At 35.5% G+C, this 11193-nt stretch overlaps 1 long non-coding RNA gene across 1 annotated transcript; it reads right to left on the bottom strand.

The window, feature by feature from the left end:
• Window positions 1-1446: 1446 nt before the first annotated feature.
• LOC104982233 lies at window positions 1447-10526 on the bottom strand. Its single transcript, XR_824488.1, has 2 exons — window positions 10187-10526; window positions 1447-1653 (listed from the first exon to the last, which is right to left on the bottom strand). It is a non-coding gene; the product is annotated as an uncharacterized LOC104982233 (long non-coding RNA).
• Window positions 10527-11193: the final 667 nt, after the last annotated feature.

Here is an 11193-nt window from a genome sequence, read left to right as displayed (position 1 = left end):
AAATTCTTCAAGGCTACGAAACTCCTCCCTGAGAATGTCAAGCTCTTCTGAAAATGGCATCCACTCTTCCTCTGAGGCACAACAATTACCTTGTAGACTAGCATTCAATTCCACGTAACAGCCATTTATCCCGAATCTTTACTGAGAAGGAGTTGCGCTCATCGGAATGAGAAGCACCATCACCATCTTCAAGAATAAAAGCATAAAGCAGCTCTCATAGCATATAGCCCTCCACGGCCACTTACAGAGCCACTCTCAAATAGCCTCGGTCCGCAGCGTGGCTACATAGTGAAATATAAATTACAGCCTTAACACTGCTTCTCAGAGTCAAACACTTGAAACTAAATGACATTTTTGAAAATTAAATAAATTTATTTTGTGCCTACCTTTTGATCCTGAAAGTCTTTTCCTAAAAACAAATTCTACAGAAATAAAAGAACCAAAAAGAGGCCCCAATACTTAACAACCATGTATGCTTAAGTAGGTTTTCTTTACCTCTCCAAGCTCAGTGTGGTAATTTGGAAACTGCGGATAATAATAGTACTTGCCTCATAGGCATGTGGGTATGATATCTGGAATGTGGGAAATGGCCAAGAAACACTAGTGGGTGTTATAATCCTTATTTTGCAGAGGAAGAAATGGTGTTTCAAAGATGCTAAACAATTGGTCCAAGGTTACAGCAGGTCTGGGATTGGATCTAATTTGATTTGCTTCCAAAGTTTCTACCCTTCCTGCCCCAAAGGCTGTTGCTTAACTTAGAGCCCTGAAGTGAACAAGAAGAGGAGACATCAGCTGAGAAGATCCTCTACATGCCATCCTGATGATTATTCTAGGAAGCCTGCATTCTAATACACCTTTGTTCCAAAATGTTTATTCAAATACTGGAATATTAGACTCTCAGAAACTATTCAAGGTCCTCAAATCATGGAGCACTAAACTCAAAAGTAAAAAGGATCAAAACCATGGCCAGTCAACATTGCCTAAAAAATGAACATAAACCTGAAAAATCTGACACTCATAGATTACTGGAAAGATGTGTGTTCACTACAGGTGCAAGGAAAACGGCTCCATGCTCCTGGACATGGATGGGACACTCTAATTTCAATTTCACCTTTACATATTTCCAAATGAAACATAAAATGCAGCCTTTGCCCTTAGAAGCATCATCCATCAAAACACTTTGGCTACTTTATTGGGGGAAAGAACTGTATGACGATGAGCAAGCTGTGCTGAAGTTAAATTAAGTGTGATCATGCAGGAGATGGACCAAAGAGGCGTGTCAACCCCTGAAAGAATGAACAAGGTGACAATGTCCACACACAAACCTATTTACTTTGAGAAGTGTGATGCTAAAATTACAGTTGGAGAAGACAGTAAGACTTCATGATGCAGCAAGTGCAAATGCAACTGAAAACAGTGATTCTCTAACTCAGCACAAATTTGATCTCTTTTTTTCCTAAACACTTTATTTCTTTTGGTTCACAAATTTAACCATTTTCCATATTCCCAGATGTAGGACTCTTTGACCTTCTCAAGTGTTTTTTTTTTTTTTTCCATTTGTTTCATTTTTCTTCAAGTGGTGTGAGCCCAAATGTATAGTTTTAGGTTAGACAGACTGTCTCTAAGTCTCTAATCTTCATGCTCCAAATTGTCCTGAGAGAAAAAAAGAGAAATTCTACTGAGGAATTTTCAACCATAACTTTACATTGCATGGAGTTCAAAAGTTTCTACTGCAAACAGCTATCAAGATGAAATACAGCTGAGAGTAGACAGCAGTGAGAGGAGTTCCTCCTTTGGGCAGTGAAGGAATTTATAAGTCACAGGGGGGTGCGTCATGTGTCTGCTCTCATTACCTGTTTAGACAGGTAGATGGTGAACCTTGCTTCCTGAAGACACTGAGAATCGAGAATTGCTACATTCTAGAGAGGATGCTTCTGTCTAGTCTCCAAGTGGGTCTCATTAAGTATCCTTCTGTCTGATCTTCCCCATGATGAATATCTATTATAAGTCCATTCACACACTAGGATCCCCAGGAGAAACAGTTCTTTGCTGCCCTCCCAGAAACCCTTAAAAACAGGACATCTGTCTTCCCCTGCTTGGTGGCTGCCATACCCTATCCATAGGAAATTCTGGTGGGATTGGAGTGTGTTTTTTCCCTCCCCAATTCTTTCCTTTCCTGAGAAAAGAGAAATGGGTCAAGGTTCTTCTCTCTATGTCTACAAAATATATACTCCTCAAGATAAAAGAATAATTATTATTGGGTTTTTCAACACAGTTCTCAATGTAACTAAAGATAAACATTTCAAGGCTTGTTAAGTTTAAAATTTTTTTGACTGACTAGTCTTTGGCTTTGGAAGATGAGAATCAATATGCAAGCAAAACTGCTGGTTTTTCTTAAAATCTTAAAAAATTTGTATTCCAGATAGGAACTAAAATTGAACCTATCCCCAAGCTCTTTGCTTAATGTTAGGTTTTATTTGGAATAGTGTTTTTATTTTATTGTGGGTGAATGGGTGTAATACCTCTGTCAGAGAGCAAAACTATGGGCAGGGCTTTAAACAACCAGAGATGCTATTAAAGACAGCTTTGAAAAGTTTTCCATTTTAGAGATTATGTTAGCCTGTCTTCTCAAGATAGCAAGGAAGTTGAAGTATTAAAAACAAAAAACTTCAATTTACATGTCTGTCCAAATTTTGGAAGAATATCATGAAGTGCAAATAAGGCAATGATAAACTCCACCAATCCCCACACACATATTCTATTATAAATAATCGATTAAAGTAAGGCATTTAAAAGTTTTGGACAGTTGAATTAATTGACTAACCTTGCAACACACTTGATATTTTAAAATTGTCATGAAAGGAAAATTTTTTGCTGATGAAATCAATTAAAAGATGTAAAATCTATTTTCAAGAAATTAGCCTTTATTCTAAATGCTGTCATTATTGTTCTCACAACAAATAATCTGAAACAATCTTCTGAACCCAAAAGCTATATTTGATTGTTAATACTGTTTTCCACCTGTGAGAAAATAGCTTCTCCCTTCACAGTACCGAAGCATGATAACTAGGAGTAATTTTATTATATTATCCAATTAGTTCTTTAGAGTTCTTTTTCTCTTTCCAATTATACTATAGTTGATGAGACAAAGATCATATTTTCTCCTTTTATAAAATCCTCTAGAGTGCCTTTAGCAACACTGGTCAGACAAGATAATTAAGGGGGGAAAAGCCAATTGAATAATTAAGTAAATAAATGATTTGAATTCTTCCCAAATTTATGAAATAATTATGATTATTGAGTAAAAGAGAGACTGATTTAGTTAGGAACATCATATGTTATACCAACGTTCACTCAACCTGGAATAGGAAAAATAAAATGCCCTAAACCGGTAGAAATCCCAAACTTTAAAAATATTTTGTTTGCAGTAAAGAATCACAAATTCTTCACCACATGTACTGATATTCCCTAATGTACTTATTTAATACATGTATTAATGTATTTAATACATATATTAATAAATGTATTTATTAAATGTATTTATTTAATGTATTTAAATAAAAATTTAAAGAGATAACTGTCTAGAGAAGGTTAAAATTTTCATAAATATTAGAAATCCAATAAGCTGCAAGGTGAATTGAAATTTTTTTTTTTTTTTTTGCATTGCATTACACTGCATTGCAGGAGTAAAGTACAATGAAGACTAAACTCTGGACTCAAATCTTTCTTGCACTTTGAAAGCACCAGCCCTAAAAATTAAAAAAACATAGATCCTAATCTTTAATATGACACACTGCCTGTTTACACAGATAATTCCATTCTTATGCCATTTTTTCTACTTGTCAAAACTATTTCCCTGGACTGCAAATAAGCACAACATCAGGTGGGTGACAAGGTATGTTTCATATTTCCATTATGTAGTTATATATGCCTCTTGGGTGACTTTCTTGTCACTTGCAAGTTATACCATTCTTGTTATTTTAAAAAAATTAAAATTAAAAGCTGCTAACATGAAACTATTTTTGTAAATGTCACCAAATGGAATTTCCTCTAAAGATCAACAGCATCATCACACAATATGCCTAAAAAGGGAATGGTATTATTCATGTGTCACTTAGAGCCTTTTACATATTAAGTCCACAGCCAACAATGAAACAGAGGACTCAAGGAACTTTTCTAAAAAATCTTCTGACCAAAATGAGTTATTAACATAGCATATTTAAAAATATCTTCTCTTTGTTTGTCCATTCAGACTGATACATAATGTCCCCAAATTTACACAGTCCAAATTCAAGAGTGATCTAAAGGTTTTACCTGAGCAGTAACAAAACAACCAGTTAACTTAGAGAAAATAAAATCTTCAAAGGATTCAACTGATTGAAACTGCATGGAGAAAACTGGGTGATTAAATATTTCCCTTTCCAACTGCATGTGGTGTGTTCTTACGGCAAATCACAGGGACTAAATATTGTTCTCCATTGTGCACCCGCGAGATACCAACAATTACACACTGCAGCTGAGTGCCAAGGCTCATGCCTGAAATTAGTGTCAAAATGAAAGGACCAAAGAAAGTTAGGGTTAAAAGGGAGGCAAGCTCATCCTCTGCATTTTACCAACAGCAACACAGCATGAGATAAGCAGATACGCATTTGGAACAGTTTCATATTTGGAACTCTTACTGACAGTTCAGCTGCAACTATTACAATACTGACTGCAGTAATGTTTCTTGTTTCTTAAGAGCAGGATAAAGCCTCATGGCCCAAGCTGCATCCTCACTTATCTCAATTAGCTTGCAGGGATGCCCAAAGAATGGGGATGCTTCAGCAGAGGACCTCCATATAAATTAGAGGGTGCACATCGGCCATCATGTTCAGTGGTTCAGGGTGCAACCTTTCCAACTTGCTTCACCCAAGAAAATTAGTACATGTTATGTATGTATCAGGTATGAATAATACCTTCTTGAAGTAAGCCCTATATTCATATCTATGTACACAAGTCATGACTCTTATAGTCAGTAAAACAGCTCCATGGCAGAGGTCAGATATAGTAGTTGCTTTAAGAAATATCCACCTGTATTTTCCTATGAAGTACACTTCCTAACTTCAGCAGTTGAGTTTGAGAATCTGTAAAAATAAAGACATAAATATTTCCCTTGAGAGTTCAAGGCTACATTTTTTAATACAACTGAGTAAAAACATAAGTAAGATTAACCAGAAGAGCTGCTCGTTGATATAAGAGATTTGTGCGAGGAGTTTGAATGCTGAATTTGAATTTTACTAAAAAAAAAAAAAATCCTAACTAATATAGCTTTATGTTGGTTAAGAGACTGGCTGTTTTCTGATGGGGAGGGGGTGGGGAAAAAAAGGCAGGGCCAGCAACTTCTGTATTGTGGGCCTTAATAGTGATGAAAACATGTACAAACAGGACACAATTGTATTTTCTCTTAGGAACATCAGAAAGTTCAGTATGTATCTCATGGATATATATTGATACAAGTGACAGTTTATTCTCAGAAGAAGCAAAAATACATGAAAGTAAAGCTTATTGTGTGTAGCTATATAACCCTTAACAGGCTCCCCAACCCTTATTAAATATTTAAAGTTCTTTGAATGCCCTGGGCTGTAAATTTGGAAATATTATTTTGTTTTTCTCTGTGAACTTTCTGTCTGTTGTCCATCTCCCCCTCCTTGGTCTCTCTTCCTTATATCCCCACCTCAAGTGTATATTAGCTGTATGATCTATGCCAGGCACTGTAATGGGCAGTGGGGCCCCTGCTGCCAAACTTTCCACTCTTAGCTTTTCTACTTTCTGATTTTACTGAGGATTCTCTGAACTCTTTGCCAACATGTCAGTTGGGCACATCTATAAACAGCGAAGTGACTGGGACACAGGAAATATGTGAGATGTTACCCAGCCACAAGCCACTTTACTTATTACAAATGCCACATGTCAAATGATCAGCACAGATAAAAGAATCTTAGGAGTTCATTTCTAAGACAGGCTTCATAGCAACCGTTGGCTTTGACCCAGACACTGAAGGATGGGAGGCAATGAGAAAGCAGCAGAAAGTGTTTCAGGTGCAGGACTCATCAGAGAAAATGCAAGGCAAACTTTGTGGGGGCAATGAGCAGATCAACCTTCCAGTGTAGAAAATGCCTGGCTACAAATAGACAATAACACAATCGAAAAAGAAAAAAAAAGACTGAAGTCAAATGGTGAGATTTCTGAAGAAGTTTTGAAATTTTAAAATGTTATCCTATGGGTTCTGGGGAATCCATAGATGCAAAGGAAAATAACATAATGAAAGTGTCAAAGTGCTTGTGCGTATCTGCGTAAGGGCAGAGGTTTGCCTCTTAGAGACGCTTCTTTTTTCTAAACATATTGAGCAGCCAAGGCCATCATAAATGCTCAGTAATATTTGCTTAGTGACTAGAGGAATGAATAGAGCCTGAAAGACCTGGGGTTTAAGTCATCTTGGCTGCTTACTAGCTTGCTGACCCCCAGGCAGTTACTTCTTAAAGCCTCATTTTCCTCATCTGCAAGGAGGGTCAATGATGCCACCTTTCTCATAATGTAATTGAAAGAACAAAGATAAAGAGCTTAGGAAATTGACTGGCAAACGGAAAAGAAACGTTAGCCACTAATAATTAGAATTAGAGGTCCCTTAAAATAGAATCAGAGGCATTGGAAGAAAGCATAAAAAGCGATAAATCCAACTTGTTTGCTGCATCGTGGGCCTGAATATCAATAAGACAGCTTATTAAAACTCACTGTGACTGTTTTGCCAATATATTCTTCTAAACTGGTATATATGCCTAGAATTTACTTTAAGCCATCTAAAGAAGAGGCAAGAGAAATACAAGTTCCAAAATGATATGGATTGTGACGTGATTGATCGATGATGTATGAATAATTGGTGAGCTTGCTATCATCTGCAAAATCAGGCAAATAATGAATATTGAATCATTGGAGAATATTAAATTAAGAGCTACAAAGATAGGTAGGCCCTGAATCAGTGTTGGTGGAATGAATGAATGAATATTTTCTAAATCCTTATGGAAAGATAGTGCTATAATTTACTAGATACCTATGTTTCAAACTTCTAGCAAACTGAATTTGTCTTCAAGCATTTCCTAAAAATCCAATATTTTTAAAGATGTCTGTAGTAAATTATGTTTAAACCCTTAAGATTGTGATAGTTAACTCTACACCATATGTTCCTGACCATGGTAAGCCACCTTGTCTTCCTTTCTCTAAGGACACTCCTAGCCTTATGGTATATTTGAGTCTTTACTTTTGGACTGTAAACTCAATTGTCAGAAAAATGCAAGAAATTCAAGGATTTATGAATCATTGTGATTAAATAATGCCAAACAACATTAAGAATACAAATAATGGCTTAGAGACATAACTAAAAATGGAAAAAGGTTCTGTTTACTATATGGTGTAGGATCATAAAGTCCAAAGCCTTTAGAAGGACTTGGGGCCATTATGAGTCTATATAGGCCATTTTTTTTAATTAAAAAATTATAAACACCATTAAGCAAATTACAATTTTCAAATTTTAAAATCTGAATAAGTTTTAAATGTTTCAGTTAATTATTAGTGAGTGCTAGAGTATACAATTCAGCTTTTTAGAAAAACTTTTATTTTCTCTAATCACGCTGGTATCATTTAAACAAAAGTATTTGACTGTTGGCTGTGCAAATTAAAATCTGCTGTTGGATCTTGGAGGTGATTAATCAGTAGATAAAACCTTCCCATGTGCCCTTGTCACCATGCTTGGAGAGTAAGTTGGGGCAAGCCCGTTAGCTGTCTAAAAGGCCCCTCCCTTCCCCGTTCTTTCTCTATAAGGAATTTCCCTGCTGATGGTCAGAGTCATTTACAGCTTGTCACCTGGCAAACTATTTTGTGGAAAATAAACTCATGTAGCTGAAGGAAAGATTTTATTGAATTATACAAGTAACTTGCCACTACTGGGAAAATCCTATATCCTAAAATCAACCCCTTGAACAACATCCCAAGGCCATCTCAACTCTTTCAGCACTTTATACACAATTTCTAATAAAACAAGTTTGGGGTTTTCTTTTTTTTTCTTTTTTTTTTTTAACCCCAAACTCAGACAAATAGTTCAGACAAATACCTTCAAAGTCAATACAACTTTCTAGGTGACAGAATAATGTTATACCAAAAAGACAAAAACCAAAGCTATAGGAGGCAGAAAGCAACTAAGAGGAACCTATAACCCTGCAACACTGGTGTGTTGAAAGGAATATTAATTACAAGAAGAAACCAAACTTGGGAAAATTCAATAAACACATTAGAAGAGGATAATAATCTGATACTAGAGCATAATTTTACTTTAAAAAATGTACTTATGGCATGTTAATTCAGCAATAATATTATATTCTGACTTTAAATATTCACTACAGTCGAGTTAAATTACATAAATTTTTTCTAATTAGCATTTAGAACAATGCAATTTGAAAGCTAATGGCTTTGTGTAACATACACAGAAAAACTGATTTAAGGATTTCATTTTGACTTAACATGAAAATTGATCTAATGTGTCACAACTCCAGTTCTCAAAAGATTTCTTTAAAAGCCATATGCTTAACTTAACTTGTGTCTACATCTCCTGAAAGAATTGAGGTGCAAAGATTTTTCTGGTAACATTAGGTGCAATCATATAAGTTTATATATTTACACTTACCTATTCGATAAAGAGATATAATAACTGCGTATTTTACACATATTTTTTATTTGTTAGCACGTTTAAAATTTTTTAAAAATACATGATATCTGGAAGAAAAATCAAATTAATTTTGTGATAATGGCCAGTAACAATATTTATTCCTTCTCTTTCCTCAGCCTTCCCTGACTTATATGAATGACTGTTTTTTCTTCTTTAAACCACAAACTATCATATGTAATATTTAATATGTTCCTTTAAGATACACCTAAATATTGTAAGGAAGTACCAAATTAAAATGGGAGGAATCAGGAAATACTATTTTGTCTCAAGAGTTCAGTACAATTGCTTCAGCTGAGATAAATTCATGAAGACATTTCTAAAATACTTCTACATAAGGATAAAATGATTTCTATGTAAGAAACAATCAGCAGCCAACATTATTATCACCAGAAAATTGTAAGCTAGAATGAGCAATAAAAACATTGTATTTGGAATGAGATATTAGACAATAGCTATTAAAATATTTTACTCAATTTCTATTACACCTTAAAATGAAAGTCATCAAAATGTCATTACAGGCCTGTTCCCCAGATTCTTCAGAGACTGAATTTAATCATTTCAGGAAATTGAGCGCTATTCGACATTCACTTAAATCTTTTGAAATAACAGTAAAGCAAAACACAATGTGAAATTTATAAGACATTTTATATTAAAATATGTCCATATACACACATACATACATACCACATCCTGGGAAATATGTGCCTTCCGATACCTGGAATTCAATATTCCTCGTGAAATTAACCACTCATACAATGCATTACCTTCAAGAAGACCTAAGTAAGAAACCCAAGTTAAGAAGCCACAATTAAGCTTTGCAAAACCTCACTCTTATTAAAGCGCTAAAGTAGCAGTTAAGCAAAAATATCTTCAAAAATCAATTTTTCTTAAATTACATCCACCAAAATTATTGCCTGTTCAACAGAACATAGAACTTTTAACTGCTGTTCAACTAAAGAGCTAAACATTAGTTGAATTAGTCCAATTACACTAATTAATGCATCCTTGTGTGTATTTTCAGAAAACTAACACATTTTGAAGAATTTTTAAGCTGGAAGAGACCATCTATATCACCAAATCCTGTTTTCTCTAACCAGCTCTAGAAACAAAGTCTACATAAAACAGATAAAGATTATTTTAATTGATCCTCAAAATGACCATTTTCTCTAAAATATAAAAATCTACTTATTCTCAAGGCTGAAAGTAAACATACAAAGTGTCTGGTTGTTTTTTGTTAATAAAACCTAGGCAATCTTTAGCAAATGACTAACAATAAAATTCCCTAAGATAGTTTCTTCTTTAAACCTTTTATGTTTAGACCAAGGGTTTAAATTTTAAACACTCATTTAGAAAGCAGTTTTCTAATGTTACTGGTAAGAAGTACACGGAAACGGTTTGAAAATTGCACTTTAAAAAATGTTTAATTTTTACCTTTCAATTCCAGGAGGATGCCACTTCTTATGGAACCCATTTTTCCTGGAGATACTCAGTGTTGGCCAATTTAGAATAAAAACCATTAGCATATCACTATTAAAAGAGAAAACTACACTACAAAGCCGCAATCTCTCTTGGAAGGAATCAGATGGCAGTTATAAGCCATAAATGCCTTTCCTGATACCTTTTTGTTATCATAATCTTATTAGCAGACTGTGTGCTCCCCGCAGCATCAATTAATCAGTTTTTAAGGAAACGGGGAAATGCACGCAGGCTCATCTGCTAAGCACGAGCTGTATACTCCACAGCCTCTTTAATCACCAAGGCTCCTTTTAACAAGGTTCTAGAATGCAAGGACGTCCGGGGACCATTAAGTAAGCATGGAGGCAGAACGTTCCTAGGAGCCACCAATAATGGATACAAATTTCCCCCAAAGAGTCGGCATGAAACTGAAGGCAACCCAGTCGCAGCACACCCGCCCGTCTATGCCTCAGCTCTTCGTGGCAGTTGCCAAGCGGAGGCCAACCCCATCGTAGAAACTACTCCTGACTTCTTAGTGCCCCAGCAGAATCCTGGCATCCGAAGAAGGCCTGTTTCATAAGCAGCCCCAACTAAAGAGAAAGGAAAGAATTGGAAGGTTTACCCTCTCATCCTCCGTCCACCTACAGCCGCATCATCCGAATCAGGAATGAAATGCTAACAGACAAGAAAATGAATGCCAATTTCCTCCACTTTGCTCCAAGTTTCCGAGGCCCCTCCACAATAAAAGATAGCTGAGTGTGGAGGCTGCCTTGTTCCATACCATTAACTCAGAACAAAACATATTTTTAGTGGGACAGCAGTGTTTACTTGTAAGAACTGATGAATGGTTCGCCACCATTTATCACTTGCAGACAAAGACGTTCAGCCACAATTTTGGACATAAATCAAGGTACATGCTCCTCAATTAAAAAAAAAAAAAAAAGACTGCTTAAGTCCCCAAAACCACAGAGATTGAGGTCAGA

This window comes from Bison bison, unplaced genomic scaffold, assembly GCF_000754665.1.
Source record: "Bison bison bison isolate TAMUID 2011002044 unplaced genomic scaffold, Bison_UMD1.0 scf7180017864529, whole genome shotgun sequence".
NCBI lineage: Eukaryota > Metazoa > Chordata > Mammalia > Artiodactyla > Bovidae > Bison > Bison bison.
The sequence above is the reverse complement of the archived record's forward strand: the minus strand, read 5'-3'. Positions and strand labels throughout refer to the sequence as shown.